Consider the following 20,284-nt stretch of genomic DNA (forward strand, 5'->3'; position numbering starts at 1 on the left):
AATTACAAACTTTTTAAACCTTGAACAAACTACAAGTTTGCATTTTCTGTTCACAAGAGTGATCAAATTAAGATCTGTACAGTAATGATATCCAGTTTTGGTCAGCGCACTAACTGCAGAAACCATTTGCATCTGGGGTGCATGGCAAGCAGTGCCGGCTAAAGATAAGGATTCATCTTTTCAAATGCAAGCCCCGTTGAAAAATGTACCACTGTCTGCACTAGTTCAAGGTGTACCAGTATACTTAATATGAATGTGCGTCACTATCAAAATCTACACATCATTGATATTCAAACATTTGTATGCAAAATAAAGAGTGCTATTGGTGATTGAATAGGAAACAATTCATAATCTGAATCTTTACATTTTCTCGATTGAAAACATTCACAGTCACACAATTTCAAGCAATCTTAAAACGGTGTATTAGCCTATAGTTTTATAAAAGGTGCAAACTAAGAATTGTACAGGCTTATACCGATCAGCAGAGGCCTACGGTGTTGCTAGCGGTTGACAATTGCCTCGTTTCCTCTTTTCCACATCCTTACCAAGCAGTTTTAGGGCGCACTTAGTCTGGTAAAGCCGTCTGTTACACATAAATATTTTCCTGACAAAATGTAATATGACTTTGACATGAGTAATTTAAGTACAATACAGGTAGAGGCGGCGTAGGTAGTTGGTTGCATTTTTATCCCATCTTTACTGCTAGGTGGAGCCCGAGTATATGTTGTGAGCGTTAATCCAGATCCGAGTTTTGCCTCTCGCCGTTCTCGCATTCTACCTTGAGTCGAGTCAAGACCGCATTTCTCTGAGGCAGTGCTCCGAATTTGGTTTGTCATGCGCCGAGAGCTCAGCTTTGGAAACAATTTCTCGAGTTCATTGCCGTGGACCTTTTATAACAAGAGGCGAAATACATTATTTTGGATACTCTTTTTTTGTTTGTTGGTATAACATGTTACGCCTTTGAGCTTTTTCTTTAGGACATGATGTAGCCAAGCTACTGCACAAAAGAGGACGTGTGTCACTGTTGAGGGATTGACATCTAGATAGAACGGGTTCCTTGTGTAGGCTTTCTCCCGCAATATCATCAGTAGCCTATAGGCTACACGGATCATACTACAGACATTTCCAGCTCTTCTATTAACTTACCGGACTCGTGAAAGAATAGGCTATATAGCCTTAACGGAGTTATTCGAAATAATTATTGGGAATCGCGTTCTTTTCCCTCGATCATCTGAGTAGATTGAAATCTGCATGGTTCTCAGTGCGCAAGTACGATAGCCTATCCATTGGGGAAAGACAATATTCTGTGAGCAATTTTATCACTTACACTTTCAATGGGATGACTACTTGAAGGGTATAATCGTTTCACCAGTATCATCTTCTAAAACACGGTAAGAATATTCTACTAAAATGTAGACTATATGATTTTAGCTTCATCTGCATCTATATTTTGATGCGCATATGCACTTCAATTAGTCTACCTGCAGTTTCTCCTATATCCAATATTTGCGACAACTGCTGAGTGTTCAATGCAATGTGTAGGCTAGTGATGTTATAAGCTAGGCTGTATTCCCCCCCCCCCCAAAAAAAATGATGCTGGACTTAGATTTTTAAATAAACTTGTCTGCATTATTTATTGGCTATGCAGTTTGCAATGAATTGCTTTGTCAAGATATCGATACTTTCTGGTGTCAGTTTCGGTGATTAACGAGCGTCACTTAATTAAAGACAATAGGCATTTTTCATTGAGCGCGTCCGTCCTGCTCTAGCCAAACTAGAGAACCGATACTTACATTTCAAATAGTTTGGTGCATCATGGTTTATTGTGAAGGGAATGGTTGGAACTATGCTCGTGCATGGTGCGTTTCTCCATTCACTACCTTTCTTTCAGAGCATGTTGAAAGGATGCGCACCGATTTTAACATTGCTTTTGCGCAATGTGAAGTTGGATGATGAATGTATTGCAATGAATTAAGTTTGTGTTGGATACACTGCAAAACCGTTCAGGTAGTCCCGTACATGTCATGTCTGCCTGAAACAGGGGTTGTATACAATAAGATGTTCAAGGGAAAATGGATGTAGTTCATAGGCAAATTTCCCGCATTTGGAATTCTGACCATTTTTAGTGCCACCATGCAAGTTAAAGGGGAAAAACTGACGCAGTAACAGAGCAGTGGGGACACCTCTGCATCTCACCAGAAAGGAACTGTAGGCTTATGAGAAACCAGAATGGGTTACATTTATGTTGATCATCTCATTCCAAATAATGCATGTTGGGCTAATTTATATATTTATTTATCAAACATCACTTGCACAAAGAGCATAGGTTATATGTTGTGTTGCATAATGTTATAGAAATGTATTTCAACTCATGTAGTGATGGATTTTACGTTGTGATTCCTGAGGTAGGCCTATCAACAACAACTCTGAACACCTCAGCCTACCTCTGCCTTACTACCATGAAGCTTACAGGCTTCTATAGGCTCTTGTCTGGAAATTGTGGGGGTTGGACAAACACTGTAGATAAGCTTTGATTCATGCATATTAAATCTAAACTGGCAGCGGTAGCTAGGCTAACATTTTGATCAGAACTTTTCTTAACCCTCCACAGCAGTGATCTTAGTTGACTTTTGTCTCATTTCAATATATTTTGTTATTTTGTCCGCAATGCCATTTTGAATTTGAAATGGAATGGCCTAACCGGAGTGACTGGCTATTGTGCGTGTGCGACATAAAACATTCCAATTAGGATCAGAGTCGGTAACATTAATTTATTTTGAATCTGTTCCATCAGATAACAAACAGTACCTCTGATCGTTTGTGCGTTATTTCCCAGACATTCTACCCAGGGCTAGGCCTACTAGCGCGCACTCTCTTTGTCGCTGACTCTGTCTCATCATCTGTGAAGTGCTCTCAAGGCGGTGACACGTGATTACAGCAATATCGTCAATGTGGTGGGTGTACGGTAAACATGCCCACAACAAAACTAACACAGCCATCTACCTCAGACGGTGAAGACCTTGACATTCTCCCCCAAGAGGAATAACGAGAGGACAGTTGAAGCTTTCTGTCTAATTGGATGTCAACCTGTAGTTTACTTTCAATGTATCTTGTCTTTGCTTATCCAATGCCACGTCGTTCTTCATAATATTTGCTCCACAGCTGTGGACAAAGTGTCCCAACGGTGGTATGTCTGACGGATTTTACTTTTGACTATATTGAGAGATGCTGACCTTGATTTACCTCTTGTTGTGGCGCCGCCCCATTGCAGTGCATTGTGGATGTCTGGCCTAATTCATTTTAGCCAACCGCTTATGCAGTAAAGTCAACATGTCTGGAAAATTGATAATCCTGTCAGTAGCAACAGTTGCCCTGTCTGTAAACTACCTTTTATTGCCAAAAAAAAGAAAATTATGGAGTCTCATAGCACCCCAGAGCTGGTACTTCGATTCTTTATTTAACTAGGCAAGTCAGTTAAGAACAAATTCTTATTTTACAATAACGGGCTACCCCGGCCAAACTACACTGGGCCAATTGTGCACTGCCCTATGAGACTCCCAATCACGGCCGGTTGTGATACAGCCTGGGATCAAACCAGGTTCTAGTGACACTTCTAGCACAGAGATACAGTGCCTTAGACCACTGCGCCACTCGGGAGCCCTTACCTGTGTGAAAACAATCAGTGGTACCCTTTGGTCATTACTGCTTTAGGTGTTCTTAGGCTTAGTAGGTGGTTTTTCACTAAACCAAACTTTATCTATTCGTTCTGGGCTGGAATTCAATCAAACTGGTACATATAAATGAAGGAAAGGAAGCGTTTTTGGGCAGTTAGCTCCAAAATATTGATTTGATCAATCTAGGCCTAAAATAATCAAATTTGTAAGTAATTATTTAATTGGGTTTAATAAGCAGTTATTTCAATCAAAGGTGCGGTGGATGGTTATCAATGTTTAATTCTAGCCAGGTGGTCCCACCCATGTTTACAAGCCAGGCAGATAGCTACCTGCTGAGAGCCTATTGTTTTACTGAACAGCTGTTATTATATACAGGATATGCAGCTGACAAGGTCCCGCAATGATGTTGCTCGAACAACAAAGGTTTAACAAAGCCGTCATAAAACCTTCAAAGGCCTATATGCTTTGTAAGCAAAGTCATACAATTAAGGTGTAAAGATAACCAGTACTTACATCTATCTGGTGCATTGCCAAATGCTAAATACCCTTTTACTGTTTAGTATGACATTTGCTTATGAATGGTTTGTGAAGCATTCTAAAGGTCCTTATAAAGGGTTATAGTACCTTTTTATAAATGGTTTACCCCTCAGGATGGCTGTTTTCCCTCGTCTTTATTGTCTTTCCTTTGTGGTCTTGACAAAGAAGGTTTTACTGAGACGTTTCTCTAACAACTACGCAACAACTGGTTATCTCTCTTAACCCGGATGATGTGTGTGTATAGGTTGGAACGGCTCTTGCCAGCTCCTCTCGGAGGTCTTTATTCTGCATTGTCTCTCTGGACAGAGCCTCTGTGTTTTTATTACTCTCATGATGTAAGCCCTCCCCTCTATTCGCTGCCTCACATTCCCGCTAATGGCGTCAATTTATAATGATATGGGTTAATTTGGTGTCCTCAGTGAACTTAGGTTTCACCAAAACTAATCCCGACTACTTCCATATGGGCTGCCATTGCATTTCGTCCTCCGAAGCAATCTCATTTTGGGTACTGTTTTTCCGTTTTCTTTTCTTATTTTTTTTCCTTTTTCCAAATGCACTGTCTTAGTTCTCAGTGAGTGTATTTGCGTTTTCCTAAAGTCTATTTGATTAATGTGATTTGTTCTTTCAGTTTGAACATTAATACGCAGCAGGTGGAATCACATTTGCCATTACAGTATGAATCGAGACACGAGCTCTTCAATTCCCTTCATCGATTTAACTGTATAGGATATGACTTAATAGCGCCTCTGTTGTAAGTTAAGGCTTTTGCTGGAGTTAAAAAGTGCTGGCCTTGTATCGATTTGAATAGCCTACAAGGCTAGAGGCTACTAGGCTATGGAGGGTATTTAGATGTCTGTAAATTGCGGTGCTCCCTCTTTCACGGTCTCACTCTAATCTTCCTCTTGCTACAGACTAGGCCTTAATTATTTTCAGAGCTCAAATTAGTTGATAGCTTTAGGATGAGAGGTTGATTTATCTGAATATGAGTCGTCTTTGAACAAAATCAATGGACACTTCCTGTACATCACATTCAGCCCTAAGACAACATTGCTGCTTGAGGTACAGTAAGGGAAGCTATTAAGGGGGAGTGTTGAATGTTGAAGTGGTTTGATCACTAACTGGTGGAATATCACCTCAATCTATTTCCCTTTGCTTGTTTGGGTGCGGGACGTGGCTCATGTAACAGTATATGCATCTTATTGCTCAGCTACATCCACAAACTTGTTTCGGGGGTGAAATTCATATTCATCTCGGCGCCTGCATGTACGATCATCTGTTCTTCAATCAAAAGCCATTTGTTCATTGTGGCTTCTGCACCAACTGCCTTCTGTCTCCATGTACATTGTGTTTAATGAGAGAAATTAGTTTCTTTATAGAAGCCAGAAAAACAATTACAGGAAGAGAGGCGAAGCCAGCAGCACCTGGTAATTGTGTTTTTGCCCCCCTCCCTTTCAATGCTTCCCTGACAAACCAAAATAACACTTAGGTCACACCAAATGTGGAGTGGAATTTTCAGACAAATTGGTCATTGCCAAAATTGGTGTTGGAATAGATTTTTGGGTTGCTGGATGGCATGAGGGGGTAAATGTATGATTGACGACTTGGGCTTGTCAAAATTGGCCTTGGATCCCTACAGATTGCCGTATGCAGCTGGCGGTTGCATTGTTAGACATTTGTGATTCTACCTAGAATAAAGGCTTTAGAAATGCTAGCGTAGCATCAATCATATTGCCTGACAACTCAATGAGTTCTTCTGCTGCTCTATCGTTCGTTACATACTTTAGTCTGAGACTGACATTGTTGAAGTTGTTTGTGGTGATGTCAAAATGAGGGGTGTTGTACAAAACAAAGTCATCAGCGATGGGATCATCTCTAACCAATCAGAGTATCAAAACCAATGACACATTTTTGCAATGCTGTTTGACCTACGTGTGTCCTGGCTCTGGCCCAACCCATTGGTTTCTGGGACCAATCAGAACGGTTAGAATGTTTGTGTTTACAGAAATCGTCGGAGGTACTCAGATCTAGACTCGTTGCGGAGAAGAAACTAACATACGGGGCGTTTGGCTGGAGCAAGGAGTTTGGGTAGCCAGGCAATCAATCATGTCCTTTATGGGCTAAATCCTTGCATACAACCAGGTAGAATGACAGATGCCAAGGAAACAACAGTTAGGCTACATGCCCTGACTCTCTTACAGGCACGCACGCGCACACACACACACTCATGTAAGCCAAAAAGGCCCCTGCTGCCAGTGTGAGGGCCTTGGCTCTCTAGGGTCTCCAGGACAGGAGTGATCATGCTGTTAAGGTGAGACAAGCCGGTCTGCCAGGACTCGTCTGTGGCAGGAATGTGACAGAAGAAGAAAAGAGTGGCAGAAAAGAACCATGGCCGTGGAAAGTAAAGGTCCTTTGAGGCACGTCTCCCTCAACACTTTCAGTGTCCTGGGCTACAAAGAGCTCGGACAGAAAGGTTGGGGTGAAAAGCTTTCACAAACTGTCAACAAAAGGAAAGTCCGGTAGAAAATGAGGCTGTATTGAGGTGTCCAGAGCATTGTGGTGGATCCTTCCTCGATTGACATGTTTGAAAGATAGGGTCGTGCAATTGGATGCGTGATGCTGCAGCTCGGAAAAAGGGATGACCTCGAAGTGTTTGAGTGTTTTTAAAAGAAAAGGCCTAGAGGAAACACCATGGACACGATACAGAACATAAGAGCCATTAAGGCCAAGGTTTGCTTTCAGGAAGTGACAAAAGGCATATTTGAGTCCCGTTGCCGCGGCTCTATATATCGAAGGCGGGCGATTGCAGGGTTAGAGTAGTGAGATGACAGGGGTTATTGCGGTACAAGTTAAGTGCTTCTGCATCAGCGTTTGGCTACGCACAAAAGATGGAACTGGAAAGGTTTTGAGCTCTTAAGGGTTTTTGAGTGGTTTAAAACACAAGCACACACAGACAGACACACACATTTGGTGCCCTATGAGTCACGTAGTGTTTTAATTTTTTTATTTTCTATTGTCAGACCGAGGAGAATGATGCTGTGAGTGTGATAGAAGACACACATTCATCCCACCATCCCTCTCATTCGCTAACCAATCCATTATCCTCGAATAACCCCTTTCTTCTCCCTTATGACAGGGAGTATCAAATTAATTCCAGCTCCTTTCTCTTTGCTGAGTTTGCCCCCAAATGCAGTTGGGAAGAGGGTACGAGGGTAGGGTCTAGGGCTGGCACAATTTACTGTGTAACGATGGTTATGGTTGAAGACGTCATGAAAATAAAATCAGTTTCTGTGGTAACATGGAATCTTAACAACGTGATGAAACTTTGTTTCTCCTTGCTGAAACAAGCAAGGTTTTCGGTTGCCTAAGCAACGCCCCCCTCCCTGCAGCAGCACACATAGAACTAGAATGACTGGAAATGTGCTTGGAACATCTAACCCTGTCAATTTGACTGGTAAACTTATGGGTACACTCACAGTGGCTGCCTGGTATAGCGATGCAATAATTTCCATAGTAATGTAGAATGTTCATTCAAATTGTTAATTGATGTAGCTCATGCAATGGAATATCTTTTTTGTAGTTTCAGTTGACTTGATCAACAAATCACAGCACCTATTGGTGTACACTTCATGCTTTTACTTACTACTTTGCTCCAATGGGTACACTTGCAATGGCCGACAGTCCACTATTATGCCATCATTGATTTGAATCTGGACGCCCATTCTATTCATTCTATTTCTATGGCAGTCAGGCGGAGAGGAGAGAATTTGCGTCTTAAAATTAGAACGATAATTAACGGTGACTGCGGTCATTTGGCTGGCCAATAACTGTCATCCAAAATTACGCGACCATCACAGCCCTAGTAGGGGCCGATGATCGACCGCTTTTAGGCGGGATGGAGTTGTGTGGGATTTCATGCCCATAAGTTTGCAGTGTTTTAAAAGAGCAGCTTATGAATTGTCATAGTCATGGAATTGTCATAGCTGCTTCCAATTGGCTTGTCAATCAGACAATGCACTGGAAACTTATGGGTTGAGTCAGAGGCAGAGAGAAAAGTAGGGAATGTGACCATCATGGAACATAAAATCACTCTAAATCAACTTGGCCCCCGGTGATTAGATGACTCCTACAATGAAACCCGTTATGCTGTTGCGGTCCATCCAATAAAGACGGGAAACGATACACATAAATATAGGCCGTTGACCATCTTTCCCGAGTTCCGGTGCCACGTCACATTAATTCAAGTAATTTATGCATTCAATTTGAATAAAAGCCTACGAGGGTGGCATGTCAGTGAGGGCAGAGCTCGACCCGTGTGGCGTGCGCTTGGCCCCAGCATGACCAATTACGTATTTTTTTCCCCCCACCCAGTCAAATTTCTTTGCTCGTTGACTTTCCCTGAGCCTGCAGTTTTTCAATAATCTGCTACCTCCCTTCCACCTTCAATTTGCCAGTTAGTTAACTTGTCCCTGGGGGGGGGTCAAAACAGTTAGGCTGAGCAGTGTTACAATTTACAACTCTCAAACCTCACACCAGATATCTCCGACTCTGAATGTGATGTATTTGCTTTGTAGTTTTGAGTGCCGCCGAGTTCACAAATGGACATGCGTCCTTAATCACTTCAGATGTAAAGGAAATACAATTCAGAACTGTCGTCCTCTATTTAATTGTTGTTCATAGGCCTACTGTAACTGTCACAATAGCAGATGGATTTATAGAATAGGGATAGAAGCTTGATGTGATGAGTGTTGTAGATTGATTGAGTGTGACCTTTTACCTACAGTAGTGTCATAGAATAGCCCTCCTTTTGATTTAAATAGGGTGACCTTTTAGGGTTTCTATTGATGTAAACTATATATACTTATATATATGTGGACACCCCTTCAAATTAGTTGATTAGGCTATTTCAGCCACAGCCGTTACTGACAGGTGTATAAAATTGAGCACACAGCCATCCATTCTCCGTAGACAAACATTGGAAGTAGAATGGCCTTACTAAAGAGCTCAGTGACTTTAAACGTGGCACCGTCATAGGATTCAACCTTTCCAACAAGTCATTTTGTAACATTTCTGGTTGCTGAAGCAGGTAGTGTGTAAAAATAAATAAATAATAATATAGAAAAAATGTGTCCTCGGTTGCAACACTCACTATCGGGTTCCAAACTGCCTCTTTAAGCAATGTCGACACAAGAACTGTTCGTCAGGACCTTCATGAAATTGGTTTCCATGAACGAGCAGCCGCACACAAGCCTAAGAACACCATGTGCAATGCCAAGCGTCGTCAGCTGGAGGGGTGTAAAGCTCGCTGCCATTGGACTCTGGAGCAGTGGGAATGCCTTCTCTGGAGTGATGAATCACGCTTCACCATCTGGCAGTCTGACGGACGAATCTGGGTTTGGCGGATGCCAGGAGAACACTACCTGCACCAATGCATTGTGCCAACTGTAAAGTTTGGTGGGGAGGAATAATGGTCTGGGGCTGTTTTTCATGTTTCGGGCTAGGCCCCTTAGTTCCAGTTAAGTAGGAACTTAACGCTACAGCATACAATGACTTTCTAGACAATTCTGTGCTTCCGACTTTGTGGCAACAGTTTGTGGAATGTCTTTTCCTGTTTCAGCATGACAATGCCCCCGTGCACAAAGCGAGGTCCATACAGAAATGGTTTGTCGATCGGTGTGGAAGAACTTGACTGGCCTGCTCAGAGCCATGAAATCAACCCCATTGAACACCTTTGGGATGAATTGAAACGCCGACTGCGAGCCAGGCCTAATCGCCCAACATCAACCTCACTAATGCTCTTGTGGCTGAATGGAAGCAACATTAGTGGAAAGCCTTCCCAGAAGAGTGGAGGCTGTTATAGAAGCAAAGGGCGGACCAACTCCGTATCAATGCCCATGATTTTGGAATGAGATGTTCGAAGAGCAGATGTCCACATACTTTTGGTCATGTAGTGTATCCTGGAATAAGTAAATTCATCTGAAGTGATGGTGTCATTCAGAGTAATCAAATGTTAGTTACGAAGGTGTAAAACCCACTAGAAGGACTAGTACATGGGCAACTTCTTTTCTCACCGGTTATGTTTATTGTATGGTATTATTGAACAATGTGTATAACTGTTATATATGTAAGGAGTTATGTGATATACACAATTATATTCAGTTACTATATTAAAGTAACTTTCCAATTCCATTGGTTTATTAAAATCAGTCCACTTCGATTCACCTAGTCCTCCCACAACAGGAATGAATCAAATCAGAAGTTTTAAGTTTGGTAGTTATATCTCTGTATGTGCGACCTGACCTGACGTGTGAAAAAGATTGATGTGAAATAATTTATATGCTGGCTGTAATTCCTGAAATGTCGATTTAGCATTTGAAGGAATCCTAGCTTCTCTTATGATCCTCCTGGTGTTAAAAGGCACCCAGAAGCTATTAAACTGACATAGTCCAACGAAGCCCCAGTACATCAACCTCTTTACTACTGTGTAAAGTGTGATCCATTTGTCTATATGTATTTTACAATGTGACACGTTTTCTAAGGAGAAGATTGATATTGAAGCTTTGCTAGGTTTGGAGTTTTTTTCCTTAACTAGATGTGGTGGGGACTCAAACAAAACAGGGCTTTTTCTGCTAAATGGAGGGACTTGGGTTAATTTATGGCCTGTTTGGAAGGCAAGTTTGGGTCTGAATCCGTAATGAGCAAGTGCACCTGCAGTCGCATACAAATGAATGACGATGACAGTTCGTATTTATGCCTCCCAAACCATGGAGACCTCCTGATCTGACCACTAATTGCCGATCAAAAAGGCTTTAGTTGCATCACCATATCATAAATATCAATGTATAGTTCCTGTACTGTACAATGGTGGACAATGCCAAATGTGTCACATGCCTAAGGAATACAGATGCCACCCATCAAGTTATCGCAAAGGTGTTCAAATGATACATGTCTTAATTGCGTCCCAAATGGCACCCTACACCTTGGGTTTCCAACCACACCTGCACATTGTTTTATTTTGAAATACATGTTTTATCTGTAAAAAAATGGCACCCTTTTGACTAGGGCCCATAGGGTTCTGCACCATGGTGTAGCTGGAGGACAGCTGGCTACTGTTCTCCTCGGTATATTGACCTTAGTACAAAACCTAGGAGGCTCATGGTTCTCACCCCCTTCCACAGACTTCCACAGTAATTATGACAACTTCCAGAGGACGTCCTCAAACCTATCAGAGCTCTTGCAGCATGAACTGACATGTTGTGTCCACCCAATCAAAAGATCAGAGAATTAATCTAGTACTGAAAGCATAAACTACAGCTAGCTAGCAGTGCAGTGCATAACATGTGGTGAGTAGTTGAATCAAAGGGAGAGAAAGATAATAGTTTTGAATAAATTCATTTCAGAGAGTGAGAGGGAGAACACCCGAGGCTTAGCTAAGGTCAACCACTGTTCAACAGAGCTTAGAATATCAGAATCATGTAGCTCTGACAGAGAGTGAGTGCCATATTTGGTTGTATTTTTTATTTATTATTATTTTTTATTTTTTTACATTCAGTTAGCTTGTGAATGCAGCTAGATATTTTAGCCTACTCAAACACCCAGCTCAAACAGAGAGGGATGGTATATTAGCGATCTGGTTATGGCTATCCAACACTGGAACTCTCAAGTCAAGGTAAGCTTTTGGTTTTATTAATGTATTGCCACCGGGGCCCGCTGGTGTAACTGCTTTCTGACTACGCTGTGCTACATGATTGTAGCGGATTTACTTACGCGTTAGTCAACTAGAACTAATAGAACTATGACAGGACAACGATGTAGGCGGTCATGATATGAAGGTTTGGCTTGGTAAGGTTTTTTTTCTCAGTTGAAGTCGGAAGCTTACATACACCTTAGCCAAATACATTTAAACTCAGTTTTTCACAATTCCTGACATTTAATCCTAGTAAACATTCCCTGTTTTAGGTCAGTTAGGATCACCACTTTATTTTAAGAATGTGAAATGTCAGAATAATAGTAGAGAATGACTTATTTCATCTTTTATTTCTTCCATCACATTCCCAGTGAGTTATAGAAGTTTACATTACACTCAATTAGTATTTGGTAGCATTGCCTTTAAATTGTTTTAACTTGAGTCAAATGTTTCGGGTAAACATACCTGAATTTGGCCAATAGATTCTCTAATTTGCAACTGTTGGATTAAGGATTACACCCTAGATCAGATACATGCAGGCAAGAGTGTGCAAAGGTGGTATAGAATGTGTCTGTCACCTTAATTACTCAATTCTCTTGACCTTTGCACCTACTTTGTAAACTTTCATTAATAGGCTAGGTTGTAGCAACCTCATGATGGGTACATGGAAAATTTGAGTATCATGTAGTAGACTAAACCTGTAGATGTGACATTTAGCTGGAATATGAATGATAGCCATCCAATATGCTGTAATAGAAATAAGGCCATGCTCATAAAAAAACTGTCTTAAATGGCACTGACTGCCAATGATTCACATCCCTTGACTTTTTTCACATTTTGTTGCTACAGCCTGAGTTTTAAAGTGTATTACATGTAGATGTTTTTGTCTCTGGTCTACACACAATAGCCCATAATGTCAGTGGATTTAATAGTTTTTATATATATATATCTTTAGAAATGAATACATTTAAAGTCGAAATGTCTTGAGTCAAGTATTCAACCTCTGTTATGACAAGCCTAAAGTTCAGGAGTAAGAACGTGCTCAACAAGTCTCATAATAAATTGCATGGATTCACTGTGTGCAATAATAGGGGTTACCATATATATTTTTTTAATGACTACATCATCTCTGTACCCCACACATACATATATCTTTATGGTCATTCAGTATAGCATTGATATTCAAACACAGATTAAACCACAAAGACCAGGGATGTTTTCCAATTCCTTGGAAAGAAGGGCACCTGTTGGTAGATGGGGTAAGACGAAAAGCAGACATTGAATATCCCTTTGAGCATGGTGAAGTTATTAATTACACTTTGGATGGTGTATCAAATAACCAGTCACTACAAAGATAGAGGCATCCTTAACTCAGTTGCCGGAGAGGAAGGAAACCGCTCAGAGATTTCACCATGAGACCAATGGTGACTTGAAAACAGTTACATGACTGTGATAAGAAATAACTGAGGATGGATCAACAACATTGTAGTTACGCCACAATACCAACTTAATTGATATAGTGAAAAGGAAGCGTGTATAGAATAAAAAATATTCCAAAACATGCATCCTGTTTGCAACAAGGCACTAAAGTAAAACTGCAAAAAATGTGTCAAATAAATAAACTTTATGTACTGAATACAAAGCCTTATGTTTGGTGCAATTCCAACATTACGTTGAGTACCACGCTTCATATTTTCAAATAGGTGAATGATATTCCGCATGCTTGCTACACTGAACAAAAATATTAACGCGACATGTAAAGTGTAACATATTTTTCTCAAATTTAGTGCACAAATTAGTTTACATGCCTGATAGTGAACATTTCTCCTTTGCCAAGATAATCCATCCACCTGAAAGTTGTGGCATGTCAAGCAGCTGATTAAACAGCATGATCATTACACAGGTGCACCTTGTGCTGGGGACAATAGCAAGACACTCTAAAATGTGCAGTTCTGTCACCCAACACAATTCCACAGATGTCTCAAGATTTGTGGGAGCGTGCAATTGGCATGGTCACTGTTGCCAGAGAATTGAATGTTCATTTCTCTACAGTATGCCGCCTCCAACGTTGTTTTAGGGAATTTGGCAGTACGTCCAACCGGCCTAAACCACAGACCACGTTTATGGTATTGTGTGGGTGAGCGGTTTGCTGATGTCAACGTTGTGAACAGCGTGCTCCATGGTAGTAGTTTGGTTATGGTATGGGCAGGTGTAAGCTATGGATAATTACATTTTAACGATGGCAATTATGAATGCCCAGAGATACCGTGACGAGATCCCAATGCCCATTATCGTGACATTCATCCGCCGCCATCACCTCATGTTTCAGCGTAATGTGCAGCCCCATGTCGCAATGATCTGTACACAATTCGTGGAAGCTGAAAATGCCCCAGTTCTTTCATGGCTTGCATACTCACCAGACATCTGACACCCATTGAGCATGTTTGGGATACTCTTGATTGACATGTACGACATCGTGTTGTAGTTTCTGCCAATATCCAGCAACTTCGCACAGCGATTGAAGAGAAGTGTGACAACATTCCACAGGCCACAACAGCCTGATCAACTCTATGCGACGGCGATGTCACGCTGCATGAGGCAAAAGGTGGTCAAACATGATACTGACTGGTTTTCTAATCGTTGCCCCTACCTTTTTCTTTTTACCTTTTTTTTAAAAGTTGTCTGTGACCAACAGATGCATATCTGTATTCCCAGTCATGTGAAATCCATAGATTAGGGCCTAATTAATTTATTTCAATTGACTGATTTCCTTGTATGAACTGTAACTCAGTAAAATCATTGAAATTGTGTTTTATATTTTTGTTAAGCATAATAGGAAAAGAGGAAGAGGGACCCTATAAATACTCTACCTGCCATGCTGATGAGTGAGCTAGGAAGCTATGTGAATTATGAGTTTACTAAATGACAAAGTGACGCTCCATTCAGACCATCCTTACTGATTTGAACCATTGTAACTACATTACAATCCAGGTGTGCAAAGCTCTTAGACTCACAGCTGTTATCTCTGCCAAAGGTGATTTCTAATATATTTACTACAGGGGTTTAATACTTGAATCCAGGTGAAATCTATGATCCTTTATTGATGTCATTTGTTAAATTCACTTCAATCAGTGTAGATGAAGGGGAGGAGACAGGTTAAAGAATGATTTTTAAGCCTTGAGACAATTTCAGTTATGGTTTGTGTATGTGTGCCATTCAGAGGGTGAATGGGCCAGACAAAATATTGAATTGCCCTTTGAACAGTGCCGGGCACACCGGTTTGTGTCAAGAGCTACAACAGTGCTGGGTTTTTCATGCTCAACAGTTTCCCGTGTGTATCAAGAATGGTCCACCACCCAAAGGACATATGCATGGGCAGAAATTGGAGGGAACTCAGTATTAGGAAGGTGTTCCAAATATTTGGTATACTCAGTGTATTAGTGCTTTTTTATTTTTTTTATTTTTTACAAATGTTCACATTTCTCCCTCTTTGACAGAGTATTTTGTGTAAGTCATTGACAAAAAATGACATTCATTTTAATCCCACATTGTACTATAACAAAATGTGGACAAGGGGTGTGAATACATTCTGAAGGCACTGTACAGTGCATTCGGGAAAGTATTCACACCTCTTCCCTTGTTTCACATTTTGTTACGTTACAACCTTATTCTAAAATGGATTAAATAAAAAAACTCCTCATCAATCTACATATAATACCCCATAATAATAAAGCGAAAAGTTTTGTTCCCTCAAAATTATGAAATGTTAAAAACCGATGCCTTATTTACATAAGAATTCAGACCTTTTGCTATGAGACGCGAATTTGAGCTCAGGTGCATCCTGTTTCCATTGATCATCCTTGAGAGGTTTCTATAACTTGATTGGAGTTCAACTGTGGTAAATTAAATTGATTGGACATGATTTGGAAAGGCACACACCTATCTATATAAGGTCCCACAGTTGACCGTGAATGTCAGAGCAAAAACCAAGCCATGAGGTCAAAGGAATTGTTCCGAGACAGGATTGTGTCGAGGCACAGATCGGGGGAAGGGTACCAAAACATTTATGCGGAATTGAAGGTGCCCAAGAATACAGTGGTCTCTATCATTCTTAAATGGAAGAAGTTTGGAACCACCAAGACTCTTTCTAGAGCTGGCCACCTGGCTAAACTGAGGAATCGGAGGAGAAGGGCCTTGGTTAGGGAGGTGACCAAGAACCCAATGGTCACTCTGAGAGAGTTCCTCTGTGGAGATGGGAGAACCTTCCAGAAGCACAACCATTTCTGCAGCATTCCACCATTCCACCAATCAGGCCTTTATGGTACAGTGGCCAGACGGAAGCCGCTCCTCAGTAAAAGACACATGACAGCCTACTTGGAGTTTGCCAAAAGGCAGCTAAAGGACTCTGACCATGAGAAACAAGATGATCTGGTCTGATGAAGCCAAGATTGATCTCTTTGGCCTGAATGTCAAGCGTCACGTTTGGAGGAAACCTGGCCCCATCCCTACGGTGAAGCATGGTGGTGACAGCATCATGCTGTGGGTATGTTTTTCAGCAGTAGGGACTGGGAGACTAGGATCGAAGGAAAGGAACAGAGCAATGTACAGAGAGATCCTTGATGAAAACCTGCTCCAGAGCCCTCAGGACCTCAGACTGGGGTGAAGGTTCAGGACAACAAACCTAAGCACACAGCCAAGACAATGCAGAAGTGGCTTCGGGGCAAGTCTCTGAATGTCCTTGAGTGGCCCGCCAGAGCCCGGACTTGAACCCAATCCAACATCTCTGGAGAGACCTGAAAATAGCTGTGCAGTGATGCTACCCATCCAACCTGACAGAGCTTGAGAGGATCTGCAGAGAAGAATGGGAGAAACTCCCCAAATACAGGTGTGCCAAGCTTTTAGCATCATGCCCAAGAAGACTCTAGGCTGTAATCGCCGCCCAAGGTACTTCAACAAAGTACTGAGTAAAAGGTCTGAATACTTATGTGAATGTAATATTTCAGTTTTAAATTTGTTTATAAATTTAACAAATGTCAACTGTTTTTGCTTTGTCATTATGGGGTATTGTGTGTAGATTGAGGGGGGAAAACAATTTAATCAATTTTAGAATAAGACTGTAACGTAATAATGTGGAAAAAGTCAAGGGGTCTGAATACTTTCCGAATGCACTGTATGTCAGTGGTATTAAGTACTATTTGCATGTGGAAATATTACAAAATGGATCTTTGAGTCAGGAGAACAGTACAATGTATGAATTGCCAGTGTCAGTCCATTTTTGAGGCGATAATCCACAATGTAGTGCCATAACCAGAAGTAAACACTTGTATAATGCGTAGTATTTTTTTGCAAGACTACAATGTCCTCAAAAGCCACATGCCATTATTTTCAGACCATTCGGCCAAAATGCATTGAGGTGAGCCACTTAGTTAGGCTAATGTTCAGAGTAAAAACCAAATAAGCTTCTGCTGTGTTATTGTTCAGGAAAATCCAATACAAAGACTTAAATTGGAGCAAAAGCCCATCTGCCATATGATCTGAGGGCTTCCAATACTGCATTCAGCATATGACGGTGTTGATGAACAAAGTCCTTTACACTCCTTTTTCCTTCGATATCTGAAAAGTAATGATGAATAGAAGCGTTTCTATCAAGCCCAATAGGCCGTTGTACTATTCCTGTTTTGAATTATGCATATACAGTATAATATTGAGCGGAAGGCTCCTTTTTAATTAGTAGAATGCACATTTCCAATACATTCAAGGGGGCTCAATCCATTCGCTTGATCAGAATCTGATCTCGAGTGCATCTTTTTAAAATATATTTCAGAATCTCCCGCTACACTTGTCTGAGCCCAAATAGATTTCACTAATCAATAGTGATAGGATTGGATATAAACTGCAAGGAGGCTCCTTGCAGCAGTCACTCACATTGATGCATGCGATTGGCCCATGGGAGTAGTGAAGTTGGCTATTCGAGTCCCAACCACTGTGTGCCTGCAATCATCCCTTGAACCAGGATAATAGTCATTAAGGCACATTGTAAGAATCAAAAATGAGCTTTTATTATTGGACAGGGTCAGGTAGTCCCTCCCTGTTTCAGTCAATTTTCTAACATTTTGTGTCTAATGAAAATTACCCAGGTTGGTATTTAAGGAAAGGTTCCCCTTTCAGTTTGTGGTGCTGCGGTGCCAACTGGCAAAATAATCTTGCCTGCCAGACCTTTCTCACCTTTCGATGTGGAGATGCCTGGATTGATGCAGCAGCCTGCTGGAGCAAAACATAAAAATAAAAGTCCCGTTTTTGTCTTACCTTGAACTTTATTGACTGCCTAAAAGCTGACATCGTCTGAAAAGCGCTTAACCAGGGTAGTTCTTCTTCCTCTGTCATTTGAAAGGGTAGCTGTTGACATTGACAATGCAGACCTCCCCCTGCACCCCCATGTCGTGCTCTTTCCATACATATTTTGACACTCGTGCCCACGTGTGTGTGTGTGTGTGTGTGTGTGTGTGTGTCATTCATAAGAGTGCAGGCAGGGTTGCCAGGTCTCGCAAAAAAAACTAGCCCAATTTAGTTGTTTTTCAGAGCAGGAGTTGCCACATTTATACAATAAACCCTTTTCCCCCAACGTTATCGAGCCAATAAAGAAGTAATATCAACGTAACTTGTAACGACATTAGAAGCCACATTCGGTTTAAATCAAAATAATATTTCTTGTGAACTATGATATAATAAACATATTTGAAAAGGTAATTTGCCCTTTTATTAAACTCGCCAGATCATTTTACATCAATTGATGTGGATTTTAACTCGTTTGACTGCTATGATTAAGCAATAATGCATGACGCAAAGCGCAGTGCCTGGATACAGCCGTTAGCCATGGTGTGTGTGTGTGTGTGTGTGTATATATATATATATCTATATATATATCTCACAAACCAGATGTTAAGACTTCAAACCGTTATAAATGGTCCATTTCTGTGAGATTGACTTGTCATTTCAATAGCTATAATCTGGGTTTATGATTGTAATTCAACTTTGGGTTGCAGGTAGCCTATAGGCCTACGTCTTATTTCAGATAGTCTACAGTAGCCTAGGTAAGATGTCAACTGAACGATTTAGCAGCTTGCTTAGTTCAAATCAACAGACTCATTTATTCAACATGAATAGCTTGGCGATTTTTCTATGGTAATTGCTTGTGTTTCCCAATAGCCTGCTGGAATAGGCTACTAAAGATGGGGTTGTACTTTCAATCACTGAATTAAATATTAATATGTATGTGAAGTGAATATGCTTGTCAACAGCAGCCAGTGTTTTTAAACATTTTTTTTTACATGTAGCTTAATCTGACTGACTTGCATCAATTTAATGTGTTATGAGAACTGATCGGCAATTGCGAAAGAGCTTTATCTTCCAATTTAATTAACTGAACATGGCCATTAATTATAGCATAATAACGCAAGGCTACTACAACAGCAATACACTGAAGTTATAGGCTATTTATTACTATTGTTTGCCAGCTCCAGGTAGACTACATAAGTGGCACATTGATTTGCAATGACTCCAGTGATATAGTAATGTCAACATATTTCTTGTATAAAACTGTACAGTAGCCTACAATGGCATAAAAATGAATAGGCTACTTGATGGCCAACAAATGTTAATAAATGCAATTGTTATTCTCCACATTTAATGTCAGTTTCATTGAGCACTTTTCCTCATAACAGAAGCACGTGAGGGATTTCAATAACTTACATATCAAATTCCCTCTCATGCATAATGACAAGTTAAATAGACTAACTACAACTGGTAAAACGTTATCCCTACGTGAACGTGCTGCTCTGTCTCCTCTCACTCACGTGACTCAGCCAATAGTGGACTAGGCTGCATTGCTCTCTCAACACTCACTCACTCACTCACTCACTCACTCACTCACTCACTCACTCACTCACTCACTCACTCACTCACTCACTCACTCACTCACTCACTCACTCAGCAACAGCCTGCCTCATTGCCTGATAGTCAGCAGCAGCAGGTCACAGTGAAATAGAAACGTTTTTTGTTTATGCCATGGCAGCCACAGAGCAACTTAGAAGTAGCCCAAAAACCTGCGACCAATACATTGTCACCAACGACATTGTTTTCAAAGTAGCCTAATTTCGCTGGAAAACCGCAGATATTGCAACCCTGAGTGCAGGAACTTGAAAGGCGGGTAGAGAGGGATCATGCAAATCATGTATACCACCTGTCTCCTGTCATAATAAAATAAAGTGTTGCCACATACACCGGATAGGTCAACCTGGACTTGGGGGAAGACGTGAGGTAGTGGGTTCGTGACGATGCAATCGGTGATGGGCACGGAGTGACCCAGGTGTCCAGCCGCTTCTCTGTCAGC

At 41.0% G+C, this 20,284-nt stretch overlaps 1 protein-coding gene across 16 annotated transcripts in view; it reads left to right on the top strand.

Annotated features, from left to right (window-relative positions):
• Positions 1-774: 774 nt before the first annotated feature.
• LOC106608716 (adhesion G protein-coupled receptor L3) overlaps positions 775-20,284 on the top strand; it is a 314,147-nt gene continuing 294,637 nt past the window's right edge. For 11 of the 16 annotated variants that reach the window (XM_045721685.1, XM_045721691.1, XM_045721696.1 and 8 more), the window contains exon 1: positions 776-1,391. The gene's annotated coding sequence lies outside the window, so the exon portion shown is untranslated. Of the gene's footprint in view, positions 1,392-20,284 lie in introns of all 16 variants that reach the window. The other 5 variants (XM_045721697.1, XM_045721698.1, XM_045721699.1 and 2 more) reach the window with 2 other exon arrangements.

Source organism: Salmo salar, chromosome ssa07 (assembly GCF_905237065.1).
Source record: "Salmo salar chromosome ssa07, Ssal_v3.1, whole genome shotgun sequence".
NCBI lineage: Eukaryota > Metazoa > Chordata > Actinopteri > Salmoniformes > Salmonidae > Salmo > Salmo salar.